We start from the raw sequence: 17,711 nt of genomic DNA, 5'->3' as shown, positions 1-17,711 counted from the left end.
CAATACAAACTTTCAATTTCAACACCACTGACAGTCTGGAGGAAAATAACTTTCTGAGCTTTATCAGAGGTGTTTGTGTGATTTATTTCCACTCCTTGCAAAAGTGAGACATTATTTTAATGAAACATCTTATGAGGTACAGTATAGTAAGTCAAATGGAGAATGAAATAATCTATCTATGTGCTATGCTTCTTGTTTCAGATACATCACAACCAATTTGGACCCTTTTGAAGCTATATGCACAAGCTCTGGGAAAGGAGAGTACAGCATCCCTGAGGACTGTAGCTCAGACCTGCTGTAAAGTAGAGTTCTCTCTTTGACCCTCTTAACGTCCTCTTTTTAAATCAATACTGGTTGATCAAACAGAAATCAGGTGTAAATGCATCCATGCATTTAAGATGCAATCCCCTCAGGAGGCGGTCAGAAACAGTGCATCATAAATAACTTCTATAGTGGGGCGTCACATGCTTGGGAATCTCTTCAGTTTCAGTACGTATCAGGAATGTATTTTAATTCCAGTTGTGAATATAGTCTAGCAATGTCAGCTCTAGGTGCCATCCGGATATGAGTCACAGGTGTAAAACAAGTGTCTGCCAGTCTGTCTCTTCATTCTCACCGATGCACGATTTTACCACCAAAGGGGTTATATGTCAGTATATTATGAAACACGTTTTCCCTTCGAGTACGCAGCAGGTGTAATAGAAAACATAATAGCTGCTTAGTTTACAAAAACAAATATAAAAGATAATGTCATCCTTTACCTTATTTGACCAAATTGTGAAAAGAGCACATAATATGTTTGTTGTTTGTCCTTAAATTACACCAAAAACAGTGTCCCTTGTCTGCTGTCCCAGGATGCTCCAGTATGACCCTGCAGAGAGGTTCCTGATGCAACACATCACACAGCATAAGTAGGTAATCATTCTCCTGTTTGCCTCTGAAGCAGCAATTCAACTTACCTTTATACAGGCCCGAGAGAAATGGCTCCAAAAACAAAAAGAGTGCAGATCACATTTGAGATGAAATGCAACAACGCCTTCAGTAGGCCTTTTTTTTGGTGGGGAACAGTAATTGTGTTCCCCACAAAAGCTTTTGTTTCATCTTTGGCTCCTTTTTTGTAGCCTGTATTGTGTTGAAGTGTTTCGAGCCTTTCATCATCATCATCTTGTGTATGTTTGCCTCTTGTTGAAATGGTTTCATTGGCAGCTGTCCTCATCAAACCTCATGCAGAGATCACACAATGCAAAATGGGGCAGACTGTGCGGCATCCCATGGCTCAAACATGAGAAATAAGAAACCAGTCTATGTTACTTTGTCGGTTTTCATTGAACTTTTGAATGCTTACAAAACACTGACAAAGAACTAGTAAGAAATAAACAGGGATAAGCAGATTTCATTATAGTTTACACATGCACCATTGTATTAAAATTTTTTTCAGTGGAGCGGCAGCTGTCCAAATGAAGAACTGGTGACTCAAAGCTTCAGCATCTACTCACTGGAAGGGGATTTGTTGTCTAGTTAAAAAAAAACATCTCTGTGCCGTCTCTTCCAACTTCTCTCTCTGCGAGCTAGCCCTTTAAACACTCCTGACTCCCCGAGAGCTGTTGCGCATGCCGGCAGCAGTTGCCATGGCAACAAATGACTGAAGTGTATTTGTTGCTGCTGTTATGTGGAAAGCTGTCAGAAACAGATAAATAAAACGAAACAGAGGAGGGAAAGTTTTGATTCTGTCTTTCCGAATCAAATGCCATGTGACAGCTCGGCAGCCATGTGACTGTGATTCACTGCGTCCGGGGCGAAAATGAATCAGTCAGAGATCAAAACAGGCAGATTCATGTGTCAAGACTGTCGCAGACTGATACTACTATTGGTTACTGTCGCTGCCAATATGATTTTACAGTCCAACTCCTGATATTTGCAGCTGTTTTTTGGTTGCAGATTAATGTTCGACAAGCTGATTAATGGGCTTCCTTTGCCTACCTCTCTCTGGTCATTAACAACTATGAATTATTACAGAGAATTAAATCAATCTCTCTGCCATATATGGTAGCTGCTTCCTCACACTGCCAGGCAAAACGGGCAGCAGTGGATGGGAATAAATGGTAACTGAAAAAAGACTGACTGCTGTATAAATATTTAAACAAGCAAAAGGGCAGATGGGTCTTTAGAATTAATTACCCCGCTCAGTGTAAATATGAACATTAGGGGCAGCTTACAATCAGTCGAGGCACCATGCCGGAGTCTATGCAGTATTAATGCACCTCACATCTTAAAGTAGGAATATGTTCACTGGGCTACAGATGCAAGCCTCACAAGTGCTGTAAGAAAGAATATCATACAGCAACGGTTCTCAGGTTTGTGATCAGGATCCCGTGTGGAGTCACTTCATGTATGTTGGTATCAGAGGCCACCAGGTGATAACATCTCATTGCAGATATATCGGTACTGGTGTCTGTGTCGGCAGTAACAAGACATTGCATGCTAGCACACTCGGCTAAAATGGCAAAGTAGTAAACGTGATACCTGGTAAACATCAGCAGGTTGTAGTTTCAACTGTAAAATGTCCCGTTCACGACTTGTCTTCATCCCAGTTCTTTAAATTAAAAAATTACTATTTGCTAGATACGAACAAATAAATGGATGTAAAAAGTCTCAAGTGTGCTCAGTCAGAAAGACACAAGGCGCTAACAATACAAATCGACTACTGAGAGGAAGAAGGAGACGTAACACTTGCTAGCACTTACTAGAAAATATATGCAGTATATAGCTCTATTCATTTAACCATGACATTTTGGCCATGATGACACATAATACTTTAATTAGTAAACAGAAGATATATACGGCGTGTTTCTCCTCACCCTCGCACCCTAAAAATAGATTCCAAAACTATACTGAGATTGACATGACAGCTTGACAACTGTTACTGTTGGCATCATTCAAATTAGAGATCTGAAATGGACCAGAGGATGTCGAGAGGCTTTGTTTCTGAAGTGGTCATTTATAAATAGAGAATCTCTAACCCTTGCAGTCCTTGATCCAAAAATCACTCTGCTAAAAAACGTTTTTTTTTATGCTCATCGTTGAACTTGTTTAAACTCACAGATAATTGCCCCTTTTAATGTTTCTTTATGTAACTGCAGTGGTGGAGGTGGCGGAGTAAGATGAGCTGTTTAACGCTGGAGAATGGGAGTGGGTAGACGAGCTCTTAGTCGCAGGAAAAAGGAAGAAAAACTCATTTCTGGAAATAATGGATATTGACGATTACGGGGAGAAACAAAGTGGTGCGATAACAAGTCAAACAAGCATGGGCTGTACATGTGACAACGGCACAAAGAAAGCAATATTTCCCAGTGTGTGCGACCCTACCTGCAGTACATGAAAGCACACACACATAAATGCACCTCCCACGCATTACACACACTACACTACACTCACACCTTCCACACTTGTGCCCACTCATACACACATACTACTTCACGCAGTTAGGTCATAAAAAAGCTCTCCACTCACACACACACAGACACACACACACACACACACACACACACACACACACCACACACACACTCAGCCACTCACAACTACCTACCTCATGCCCCTGTGGCTCAGCTGGCATAACTCTCCAAACATTACTCACTGCTCTCACAGAGAGGATGCTGTGTGTGCATGTAGTGGGCTGCTCTATTCAGTATTTCTGGCAATAAGAAGGACATGTGGGCCATTTTTGCCATTTCTGATACGTAATCTGAACAGGAGAGAGCAACCTACTGAGGACACATGGAGTATTATAGTGACAGTGAATACAACCATTGTGAAACCATCTATTATAAAATCTCCCCGCTCCTTTTGTGTGAATTCTTGCTTTTTTTCCGATTGGCTGGAGACCATTTTAACCACGTGGAAAGCCAAGCTGCTTTTTTATATAATGTTTTTATTACGTAGTGTCTTGCTGTGTTTTTTCACAGGTAGGTTGGAGGGAAAATTCACATTGTCTTGTTGGTGACATGCTGTGATAGGCAACTAACTGCTCATCAGCACATATTTAGGGGTCCATACTTGAAAGGTGTGGGGGGCTGTAAAGGTGCAGTTTCACCATTATTCTGAATGAGATCTATTTTGATATTCATGAATGACAAACTTAATATTCATACTAGTCCGGAGGGTGAAGCTGAATGGGTGCCAACTATTTCCACCAGGCCCTAATTAAGACCAGATGAGATGAGATGACACTCGTCACTCGTCACGACCACTGTTTTTTTGTCACAGAGTGCCTGCATAACACACACACACACACACACACACACACACACACACACACACACACACACACACACACACACATCATTTGCCAGTATGTCCTTTGTAGATCTGTGGGCTTGTTTCTTATCTACTAACAAGCTGTCAGAGGATTGACGTGTTGTCTTTGTCCCTGCTGCTGAGTTGTTGATTAAAAAAAAAATTAGATGTCAGGATAACACTTTATTCTAGAGAGAGCGTGGAGAGATTTTAGCTGGAGAAGGAGTAAAAATCAAAGAATGATATGTATCAAAACTTTAAGATAAATCGATTATCAGACTCAGATTTCCTTTTTCTTGTTCAGTCCTTTCCTCTGGATGTTCGCTGTGTTGTGAGGAAGAGGAGGGGGACGGGGATGAGCCTTTCTCTAGGGAGAATGATGTAATTTACCCCCAGGTGTGTGCTATATAAGGCTGAGCCCCGGAGAATAACGAGATGGTAAGGGCAGAGGAGGGACTTAAGAGTCTTCAGATTGGCACAACAGATTTCATAATGTGACTGAAAGTAAACACCACTGGTATATTGTTAACAAAAACATTTATTCAGTTCAGAAAAAAAATGTTTAATCATTGATTATTGCATGAGACAAACAGAAAAGGTATAGACCGAGATATGCACTTACACCCATTTAAATATAGTTATTGTAGTTTGGCAGTATGATTAACAAAATTATTCAAACATTTCTTCTTGTTGCTGTGCTAGAAAGTCCCACTAGTTGGTCACAGCGGCTTTGTGTAGTTTGGTGGGAGCTGGGGAGCAATGGCTTGAATCACACTGTGACTAAAGGTCTGTTTTGTCACTTTAAGTACATGATTACACTTTCAAAGGTACAAATGATAGGGTGCAGAAATTGACTTGCAAGACACGTCACTGCACTGTTCCTGTGCTGCACCAGTGACAGGCCTTTGTATAAAAAAGGCCTAATACTGCTGTATTAATACTACTACTAGTACTATCACTGCAGTCGTGACAACCTCTAGTTTATGCTATGGTGTAACCACGTTATTGAAAGTTTTTGTTATAGACATTTAGATGTTTTTAGATGGCTAATCTCTTTCAACCTATATTTGCTCAAATTTGTTAAAATCTTGAGAATAAGATTATGATTTGAATGAATAAAATGCTTTATTGAACAGATCAAATAAATTGTTGGAGTTTCCTGAAACAAACTATGAAATTTGGTACTATTTATGGGAATTCATTTAATTGAAACAATTATCCTATTTCTATCCAAGTAAATATAAATTTATTATTTATGACTTATTGGAAAAATATTCTTCAGGTATGTTGATTTGTACGCTTGCCTGTAGGCAACATAGTTTTTGCATGTTCAGCAGACCTGCTGTGCACTGACTAAAATACTTCACACTAGCAATGAATTTGAATTAACTAATTAGAAGTGTACCAATTGAACACTGTCTCTACTTTCGCTATAATTAGCAGCAAATTACAGACTTCTCTCCAGGAAACTTCAGCGGAAATTATTTGAAAATTGCGGACCCATAAAAGGGTAGTACCGTAGTATCTTCCCAGCATTACTCTAAGAAAACTTGCATTTCAAGCACTTTACTTCGTAATGTAGTGCTTTGTTTTCTTAAAGTGTGACCTGCTTCAACGTGAAACAGTATGTGATGCTGTTCAGGATGATACTGTAGTTGTGTCAGCAGCTTTGGCCTGAAGAGGGATTTGCAGGCTGACTAACAGAAGGTGCTAGCAGCACTCAATATGTCATTGTCTCTTGTTTGGCTAATTGCAGTATGGTGCCGGTGTCAGCCCTCTAGCAAGCCAACGCACGCACGCACACACACACACACACGCACACACACACACACACACACACACACACACACACACATTCACATGCAGACATCCAGATATACACACATATTGATCATTCATGACTGAATGCAGAATCAAAATGCATGATCTCGCATGAAAAAATGCAGATTTTAGCCAATCTATGGTGATCAAACCATTTCTAATGACACATGATGCAAAGGTTATTATTATTTGTTGCATGGTTAAACAAATGTAACATATCTCTTCAGTTTCAATTTAGATTTAGTTATATACACATTGTCTTTGGATCTATGGAGATCTGAGTACAGCAGCATCGTCAGTAAGTCCGTCTCTACTGTTATGGCTTTGTCATTCTTATGAAACAACTTCTTTCATCGTCCCACTTTTATTGCGGTGACTTCTTGGTGAGTCAAACAAGGTGACAAAGGCTACAGTGCAGCAGCCTCTTCAGAGCCGTTTATAATCATGCCTCCTCAATCACAGAGCCGGCCAGCGCGTTGCTGTGGCAGGCAGTCGGAAGTTAAAGAGAATAATCTTTTTATTCCCTGTTATTACATGTTTGTCTGATTGCTCTACAGTACACAACCTACTTCTCCTGAAGTCGGGCCTGTCTTTTGAGTCACAGGGGAAATTATGTCTATTTATTTATTAGCCTATCTTGTTTTATTGTGTTAGTCTTTGAATTGGAACATTTATTTTTTCATAGTGGAGCTTAATGAGCTGCCTGGAACTGTGACTGTGTCCACACAGGACCCAATTAAATTAAACATGAGGACCATCATTCTTCTCTCCCCTCACTTCTGTTTCTCCCACCTCCAGAGCAGTAGGACATGGAGAGGAGAATGGTCTGATTTTCTATTGCCAATTAACTGTAGGTTAAGTGTGTCAGACCGGAGTCTTGTGTATGTGTGGTTGGGAATTAGATTACTTCCTCTTCCAATTACAAAGTGAGGACACATATTATTTGAACACATCTTAGGGACTGTACACAAATTATTAGGGGGGGGGGGGGTCTTAAAAAAAGGCGGTTGCTAACAAGTGACTAAGTGGGACTACAGAGGTTGTCAGGGACATTTAATGTCGGAAACTCATCTACTCACTAGTCTGCCTGTACAGCCTTGTTGTAACACAATCTTAAATTCTTTATGCTTTGCATTTTTTCTTTATTAATAATGGTGGAATGAGTTGTACCAACCCTGTACTATATTTTGAGATGTAAGGGAGAGAGTGTTGCACTATTTTTTTTTTTTTACAAGTCAAAAGTAATAAAATATCAGTAATGCTGGGGAGATTGACTCCCACTCCCCTCCACAGAAATTTTACTACAGTCCCTTAACTCAGCAATTCTGCTGTCTATGATGACAGAAGTTCATCTTCTGTTCAATATTCATTATCATCACTATATCCCTATTCACTATTCACTCCCTTTTACTAAGAAGGGGACTTTCTGTCAACACACAGTCGCAAAACACTAACAATACATCCTCCAATCATGTTTACTGACAGTCAAGTGAGAAAACAAAGTTTTTTTTTAATCATTATTCTGTGGTATTTGAGTTGAATTCACTTGTGCGTACACTGAAAATGAATGGTATCATAGGAAGATTTCTAGTTGTTACATATCACAAGAAGAGCATATGAATAACCGGAACAATCAAAACTTTGGCTAATAATGAACTCTAAAGGGGTTTCAGTTTTGTGGTGGGAGGCCAGACTTTATCCTACATGGCTCTTACTTACCAAGGGCATTCAAGCTTAACACCCACACACATCAGTCCACTACAGTGGAGAAGAAGCAGCCGCTGGGTTTCATACTGCAGTGCTGAGAGACAGAGAGAGAGACAGACAGAGAGAGAGAGAGAGGTGTGGTTGTAGCCGAGCATTTTGTCTTTGTTTTTGTTAATACCCATTTGCTTTTTTGATGTGGAGGCTTTTATGCCGTACACTGCCCTCTGCAACCCCTTTTCCCTCAATGATTTCCGGAAATGAACATTTTCTCCCCTTCAGCCGCCCGCTCCACCAGCAGTTGCAATCACACATTAGAGGAGAGCGTGTCTTTAGGTTGCCATAGCAACAGGGTGAGTCATTCTGCTGCAGTCAGTTTAGTCACACTCGCACTGACTGTATGTTTCCCTCTCTTCCCTTTTTTTTCCCATCTCACTGTCCCTCTGCCTTCCCGCCTTCCACACACACACACACGCACACACACCACACACACACACACACACACACACACACACACACACACACACACTTTCCATCCCTCTAAATTGCTTTGTTATTTCTGCTGTTGTAAATTTCGTCAGAGCAGGAGATCAAGTTCTGTCTCTTGGTTATCCCCAATTATTCTTAAATACAATATAAAGAGGGGGTGAATGTGTGTGTGTGTGTGTGCACTTGCGATGTGTGAGAGAGAGAGAGAGCAGGCTGATAATAAGGGCGAGCGGAATGTTGCTGCTCTTGCTTTGATTACTTATTTATGGATCAGGCTAATCAGTAAACCCACAGCTGAGAAGCACACTGTGAAGGAGGCGGGGGGGGGGGGGGGGGGGGGCAAAAAGAGGAAGGGGGCACCTAACACTCTTTTTCTTCCAAGAACACTTGTTAGCTCCGATTAAACGGGCAAAAATTTGCAGAAAGCTGATTTTTTTTTTTTTTTGATTGCCATTATAGGAAGTTATTTCCTGTTTTCTTATAATAACTTTACAGCTGCGTCTCCCAACATTAGCGATACGCCTCTGCTATAGAAATGAATCATCAAACACCTCATTGTCACTTAATTTTCACACAGCTCAAACGAAGACATGCTATGTTGGTGTGAAAAACAGCTTTTGTAGTTGAGGCGGAAGTTGTCCTTGGATGCTGTCTGCTCTCCTGCTTTGCACCTGTTGCAAAGAAATTCGAGGCCTATTTTTGATGACAACTTGTTTATTCTGCTTAGCTTTGTTTGGCTAAAAAGTGATGAGGTGCATTTGATAATTCTCTGTACTGTATGATACCTTTGTGGTAAGTTTCCACTTCATCAGAATCAGAAATACTTTATCATGTGCAACCTGCATCCGTTGGAGGTTTGAAGACTGAGGCCGATTACCCCACTTTACTTTTTTCACAATAAGCTTTTCCATCTTCAGACGGAAATCAGCTTCAACAAAACACTTAAACTTCTACCATACTGTTATTGCCACTAAACATGCAATAATTGGTGTGAATATAAGAAAAGATCTGGTTTTGATCAGCCATCAATCCATACCAACTGCAGTTTGTTTGCTTATTTCACTCTTGAACACTATACTACCGGATCTCACTTATACTCACAGTCGTATATAACATTACTTTAAGCAACTCAATTTTATATTTTGGTTATAAATTTTAGTTTGGATAACTAAATACCTGCAAAACGAATGACGCAACGTATGACATTGCTATCATCCTCAGCTGCACTTTGTGTTTGGCACTAATTAGCGAGTGTTACCATGCTAACATGCTAAACATGGTGACCATGATAAGCACTACTTGCTAAACATCAACATGTTACTGTTGTCATTGTGAGCATGTAAGCATGCTGGCATTTAGATGTGCTGCTAGCATGACTGTAGACTCTTTAGTCTTAGTCTTTAGTCTAACTGATTGTTTGGCCACTTGGGAGCAACAGAAACAAGCTGTGAACACCACATTGACATTACATCAGCTTTAAAGTTGATATGGCAAACTTGTTAGCATACGGTTGCTTATTTACACATCCAGCAGTTACGGAGCAACATTATCATTAATTCTCTTCAATTTTCCTTTATCTTTTCTATCAGGCCTGTGTTACCTGAAGCAAAATGTAAATAAGGAAAAAAAAGTTGCTCTTAATTTCTTATTGGTCAGTTTCTTCAGCCACTTTTCTTATCCCACTCAGTTCCTCAGGCCCTGCGTGACCTGGACAAGTATGGATATTGTGATGAGGAGGATAATTTGAGTCATAACCCTCCAGTCACGTCCCTGTGGTAGACATCGGCGCTGATGTTTTGGATTGCATGTCTCAAGATGACAGAAGAAGACATGAGTCACTCTTGTCTTTACCCACATCACTCCCCAGGTGCACTGGCGAGATCAGCGTGGCGGTCGCCAGGGTTGTCTGAATGCTGGCAGGGCACTCAGGAGTCTGTGTGCGACAGGTTAACAAGAGTGAGATGGAGAATCTCCATCTGCAGGATCAGACGAAGGAGTTTCCACCTTTAGCTGTAATCGCAGTAACCACACACAGGACTGGTGAGGAAACCCCCAACAACACATTCATGCTATTTTATACAAATGTTCCACACATTACCTCATAAATATTGCTTCTGTCATCAGCTGGTAGTTAAACACATTTAACACAAAGATGAAAATGAAATCCTTTAGTTTCTAAAAGCCTGGGTGGGATCTTTCACCAGGCTTTAATGAAACGCATGATTACAGTTTAAGGGGTTTTACAGGCTGGCTGATAAATAAATGATAACTCTCCCGTGTGTGGAATAATGTCTGCATGTGTGTGGGTGTGCTTTTGTCCTTCAACCCATCATGAAGTGTACAGCCGCTGTAGCAAATAGCCCAAAAGCTTCAGTCTGCATGTAATAACAAAGCAAAGCAGTGGAGAGTTCTGCTCCGTCCCCAGAGAGGTGGGAGGAGGGTGGGGGCGCGCACACAATGAAGAGCTGGATGACGCAGCTGAGGAGGAAAAAGGGAGTGAGGAATGGATGGAGCAGAATCCTGAACAAGGAGAGGAGGAAGAGGAGGAGGAGGAGGAGGAGGAGGATGAGGAGGAGGTAGAGAGAGGGAGCGTAGGCAGACTGCGTGGGAAGGAGATGCTGCATAATCAGCTTTCTAGGGTTTTCTCCTGCTCTCTTTTTCTCTTTACTTTCCTTTTTTTCCCCTGAGTGGTACCGGCTCGTTCATCTCTGACAGCCCTATCTGTGTCTGCCTTCTCTCTATCACTGTCTTAATTGTCATTTTTTCTTTCTCTCCCTCTGTTTCTTCATGACTCATTTAGCAGCACAAGCCTAGGCGCTTTAATAGAGTCTCCTTGTCTTCGATTTGTTTGTAAAAGAATGAAAAATCATCTCATCATATCTGCAGGCACAGACTCTACATGTCTAATAGAACAGATTGGTACATTATCATTGTTCTTTGAATTAACTTGAACTGCCTTTTGCTTCTATTTTGTGCATCATAAGTAAATTAATCAAAAACACACACAATAATTTGGTGTATTACTTTATTTCCCTGTGCAATTCACAAAACAACACTGTAGTAGTAAAAACCCCTTTTAGCTTTATGGCTGTCTGACACACAACTAAGGTCTGCTCAGTCAACATTATTTCACACTTATCAGCTTTTGGCATCTCATTTATTTAGCCTCCTATAATAAGTGAGAAACAGAACAGCCGCCTAATCGTGAGCAAAGAGGAGCCCGGTGAGTCATCGGCATCTCTCGCACATTCGAACGCCGCCTGGAGCTGCTCTGTTGAAAGGAAATCTGGTGGGAGAGGCAGAGAGGAGGGGAATGCGTGGGTGGAGGGGGAACAGAGGAGCAGGTGGCGGTGGTGGTGAAGGGGAGCGACGAGAGAGGAGAGGAGGGAGGGAGGAGGGGGTTTTCCCTTTCAGAAACATCCCTGAATGCAGCCGTCTTATGTTGGAGGCAGAGCAGGAGGAGAGGTGGAGGGGGATTGCGGAGGCAAATATGTGTTCATTCATGTGTGTAAGGTAGAATTTAATGTGCAACGTGTGGGCGGTGTGTGAAGCAATGGCACAGGGAACACCATCGCCATCACTATTTGTGGTTCTAGACGGTATGAGTAACAGTTTAGTTGTGAATGGACTAGCCTTAATAAGTTCCTGTGTTTACTGAAATAATCTGTAACAAACCATGACAGCGGAAGCATCTCAGAACATCTGTGTTCATATGTTTTGTGGCTTGTCTATCTGTCTGCAAGACTCCCCCAGTGGCTAAAAATCGACATCAATTTTCATGTTAACATAACAAACCACCAGTGCAGATACTAGAAGAAGTGGAAGGGAATGGTATTGGTCACACAGGGTCACACGTTCAATCCCCACAGCGAAGAGGAGTCATACAGAGAGTCACATCCGGGCTCTGATCCACTAGCTTCTGTAACTCATTGTCTCTTTCATCGGGCCTCTCTGAAAAACTGAAATGCGTCCCTGAGATTAACTATCGATACTGTACAACAAATTGGCATTTAATACAGCAAGCTCACTGTCTTTGTCGAGCCGAGACGTTTTAACCCGCGATGAGCAAGATAGGGCTTATGGGAAATGGTGTTCATTAAAGCTAACAATAGGAAAATTAAATAAACAACAATAGTAGTAGTAGATTACCATCCTTATCTTAACGAGTTATTTGCATTATTACAAATGTCAAAGGGATTTTGAATGTAGCTGAATCTTTGTATGTAGCTGTGTGGGAGCCAAATTTGCTTTTCCCATCAAGTACAGTGCCCACAGCACACAGTGCTCTTGTACTGTTACTTAGGACACTAGGAAAATGCAATATTGTACTTTTGTGGTGCAAATTCCCAAAAATATTTGCAATTAATCAAATTACCAAAAAGCAAGTGACACACAGTGAAAGTGGGGCTTTGGGGGCCAAATGTCGCATGGAGGTTTTCATTCACCTCTACATTGGTATCTTGAAACTTGGAGATGGATATGTGAACAGCCTCAAAAGGATGTTTCACTGGATTTTCCACACCACATAGACGATGACGTACCTTCACATACTGAAGGAACCCCCTTTATGAACTGGCTGACGTGTCTGGCTCAGCGATTGGTTGACAGACAATAAAGAGTGATGGAGCTGAGGCACAGGATGATGCAAAAGAGTGAAACAAACACAGTGGAGAGGCAGTCTGACCCCCCCACCCCCCCACCCTTCACTGAATGAATGCTTGTTTAGACTGTTCAGCCGGCAGTCCGTCAGTATAGAGTGCAAAGTGATATGTATTAAATCAGTTGGCAGTTATTTCATAAGGACAATACATTTGCTGTTATGAAAATTGTATTTTTCCATTTGAACTGAATAAATGACATGAAATGATTCAGCTTGAGGCAGGAAAAACAGACTGAATGTGCCTTCCTCTTGTTGTTTTGTCTGTTCATTATCTTCATTGATTTTAAGGAATATTTAATGATCATTCATTAACCATTGTAATTAACCTTTTAAATCTACTACAGTATTTTGGTCTCAGGAATATGATTATAATGCACTCACATGTAGCCCTGACATATTTTCCCTTCAGTCCTCGTTACATGCACTATGCATTCGTGACTTTCTTCTCTGCATCAGGAGCAGCAGTCTGTGAGCTCTCCTCCCTGCAGTCTCCTCCATCTCATCCACCAACACTCCGCAGTTCGCTTCGCCTTGACTTTGATGTATCGTTTTGTTGGGTGGGTTGGCGCTATCCCAGACTTTGATAAGGGAATCTGTGGCTTCTGCTGTGACAAGCCTGTTCCTGTACAGGAAGAGTCAGGCTTTGCATTAATCTGGATCAATCCGTGTCTGTCACTCCCCGTTCCTTTACATTGAGCTCAAAACCACACATTTATACTCGTGTGCCTCCAGTAATTCTTGCATTAGTCATTGTACCTTTTGTTAGGTGTTCCATCTTGTTGATTAAAATGCTAAATTGAATTCCTGTCTTTGGGCAACACAGAAAACTAACATATTCCATTGCTGTTTGTTTTTAGCTGTTGGTTCATTGTCCACCACTTTGGTAAAGACTGAATTATCTCAACGACTACTGGATGGATTGCCATCAAATTTTGAATAAACATTCATGCCCCCCTCAGGATGAATTGTGAACTGAGTTCTCCTCTAGCGCCAACAGCAGGTGAATATTTACACGTGAACATCTACTAGATGGACTGGCACAAAACTTCATCAGGTTTAATTTGTCTGATTCTCCTAATGACATCCCCATCAGCCTCAGCTGCAGTTTATGTTTAGTGCTTATTGGAAATGTTAGCATGCTAACATGCTAAACTAAGATGGTAAACATTTTTCCTTCCTAACATGGCATGTGGCGCACCCCAGGGGACAAATGATTAAGGCAGATACCACATAACCACACCATTCCTGGTTTTATTCAAGCCGCGGACCTTTGTTGTGTCTGGCATATTAGCATGCTGATGGTAGCATTTAGCTCAAAGTCTATGTCAAATTAGGGCAGTTCTGTTCATAGCCGTTACCCATGCTAGCGTCAGCTAATGTCAGCCTGTCAGCCAGTCGGTCCCCCAATATCTCAACAACTGCAAGATGGATTGCCATGTAAACTTGTACTGCAATTCATGGTGCCCAGAGGATGAATCATGATGACTTGGTTGATCTGGTTGAAGATGGATTGGCACCATCTACATGTTTGCATTGTAATTGCATGAGCATGTTAGCATGCTGACATTAGCATTTAGCTCAAAGCACCGCTGTGCCAAATGGCTGAAGACTATTAGTCTTGGTTTAAAGTTAGGCTCATTTAGGTTATCCCACTGTGTAAGACTATTTAGATTTTGCAACAGTTGTGATCCATTTACAAGGAATCATCATTATTAATGAATTATTATGATTAATATCAAAACAAGAATCTTGCAGGGTAAAGCAGCGTCATAGTGTGGATGCTACCTCTCCTCTAAACTTTGGCTCTGCAGCTCATGGCGTAGACCAGTGGGATAGATTATAAAGTGTGAAGAAGGCAGACATTTGAGATGTTCCCTTTGTAGATCACAGGCTGGATTTGTTTTTTCTCTCCAATTAATTTCGAGGAGGTGATAAGGAGAGGCAAGAAATCAATATGAGCCTAAGCAACAGAGAAAAATGGAATGAGATTCATGAGAGGGAACCTTATCTGCGATCCGTTCCCACGCCTTGATTAACAACCCTTCCCTTGAAATAAAGCGAGTTAGAACCACTTTTGCTTCATTCATTTATTCACAGATTGGAAAACAACCCTAAAATAACACTTTTTTATGATTTGGTCCCTCAAGGCTCAATAGTTTTGGATCAACAAAAGCAAAGTTGTTAAGAAAGCTCGGCTTTTTTTCCTTTTCTTTGAGAAATTAAGCAGTTTACTAACAAGCAAGGAATACAGAAATACTTCTACTTTCAAAGAGATAAATCTCACAAAATGTCATCGGTTACAGCATTCTAGCATAACTGTTAAAAATGGATTCCATAAAGTACAAAATCTGTAGTCATACCAATGTTTCGACTTCTGCCTTAAACAAATGAGCATTAACTATGGACTTTTATCATTTTGTACCGTAAGTCTGAGAAAACATGAAGATTTGTACTAAAATGTTAACTCTCATGCAGACCTACACACAGCTATGCATCAATGCATTTGACAGGCTACTGGTTAGTATACAAACACCATTTACCACAGTGTCCCAGTTGTACAGTATCTGTCTAAACCTAATAAAGGACATTGATTTAGTCTAGCTCCTGTGACATTGTGCTTGTATACAACAGCAAAGTTGAATCTTTGTACAAGTGTACGGATTCAAAATCAACCCTCATGGCCATTCTCTCACAATTGCTGCGGTTGCTGTACTGTCGACGTCTCATACTGACTCAGCTCTGAAACATTTTAGCTTTTGATCTGTCGGTCTTCCCCTTCCTCCAGACCTGTCAGAATTTGCTGAGTAATTACTATCATCAGGGACGCATCAGTTCCATCATAACTGAGACGGGGATTTTATTTATTTTCTGCCGATTAGCGCCGTCATAAAACAAAGAGCGTCAAATTGTGCCAGAACACATTGTGTTTATTCATGGTGAAATAACGGTTCAGTGTGTGTGTGTGCGTGTGTGTGTGAAGCGAAAGAAAGGAGAGAGCAAAAAAATCACTACCCTGTCTATTCCTTATTTGAGTTCACCTCCTTTCATCTCAGTCATTGCTCTCCTCATGAGGAACAAAGCTTCTGCCTCAGAGTCCACTTAGCCACAAAAGGAGACTCCTGTCACGCAGCGGAGACAGATCTAATCTAGGCAGGCTGCAAAGGAGCATCATCATCTCACCCAAACAAAGAGAGGGGGATAATGTTTTTCCCCCTGATTTCCTATTCAGTCCTTTAAATTTACTGCATGGTAGCAGCCTCAATGAGGAATGAGGAAAGGGAGGCAGGGGATGAAAGGCGGAAATCCTTCTCTTGTAATGTTTAACATTCAACACCATCTTCTGCAGTGGCTCCCCTCACTGCACGTGGGAGAGTCGGAAAGCCCGACAGCCCCTCTGAGAATAAAATTTCATGAGCGAAACTGGGTTACAATCAACCTGCTGGGGATTTTTAAAGCAGAGATCTGTGAGCAAAAATGGATTTTCAACACAATTCTGGCCACTACTACTTGCATTCTTCACCCCCAGGACATAATCTGCTGCTGGGGTCTCATTTGAACGGCAGTACCGGTTTGTTTTAATCGCACAGAGGAAGCCAAATAAGAGAAAAAAAAATACAAAAAGTGGACTTAACTACAAATAACATCTTTGTTCAGTCTGGCTTTATAAGCTGGCAGGAAGTGAATCCTTGTCCCTCGAGGGAGGCATCTACTGCACTGTCAACTTTCTCAGGAGAAGAAGAGGAAGAGGAGGGGGAAACAAGAATGTCAGATGCGGACAAATAAAGCCTGTTCTGTGAGCCCCATGCACAAGAAAGCATGCCTTTCTTATAAATTCAATAAACACCAAACGTCTGTGAGGGCAGCCATCTTATCTAATAGCTTTAATGTAACTGCTCACCTCATGGCTGTAAACCTGTGTACAAGACTAAGTTTGTTCCCCCTGTTAGGACGGAGGTCGTGTCAGTGATGCCCAGATTACTACGAGTCATAGCTTATGGAGTTGTATATTACTGTCTGTGACTGATAAAGAGTCATCATACCAGCGTGTTAGTGGCTGTCTGGTTTGCTAGTTCTGTCTGTTGGCGCAGAACCTGTCCTCTTCAAAACCTGCCACACTGTCAGTTTTCATTGTCATTCAAGCAACGCAGACGTACAAAAATATATAACAGCTCATTAAACAAACACAGTTGTCACATAGCTAAGAAGCATTTTCAGTCAAAAACAACAAACGCCATGACCAGTCAGACACTCAGTGAGGAGAATCAAAGGCTGTCTTCCTTTTCAAAAGAACACTTCATGGCCTTTGCTAACTGTGTTATTCAATCTAAACCAGCAGTTCCCAACCTTTTTGGCTTGTGGCCCCTTAAAATTAAGCAATGTCTAATGTCACTTAAATGGCCACAAAAATGGCAACAAGCACGGATGAAACAGAGCTGTACAGGTTTTTGAGTTATAGAAATAACAACTCTCAAATCGACATTTTTCATCAGTTGAAAACCCGAAAACAAAATACAAATAACCGGAATTTTGTGTAAAAGAAATGCCATTTTTTTTTTTCTTATTACTTTATCATCTCAGACTTCTCTTGGGACCCCCATAGGTTGGAAGCTACTGATCTAAACAACCAGTGTGAACAACTGAAGTATGCCTCATATAGCTTTGATAGATTAATTATGGTATTCTAAATAACTGTTTAGCTCATGAATAGTGATACAAGCACTTCCTCTAATGCATGATCATG

Source organism: Enoplosus armatus, chromosome 7 (assembly GCF_043641665.1).
Source record: "Enoplosus armatus isolate fEnoArm2 chromosome 7, fEnoArm2.hap1, whole genome shotgun sequence".
Lineage (NCBI taxonomy): Eukaryota > Metazoa > Chordata > Actinopteri > Centrarchiformes > Enoplosidae > Enoplosus > Enoplosus armatus.
The sequence above is the reverse complement of the archived record's forward strand: the minus strand, read 5'-3'. Positions refer to the sequence as shown.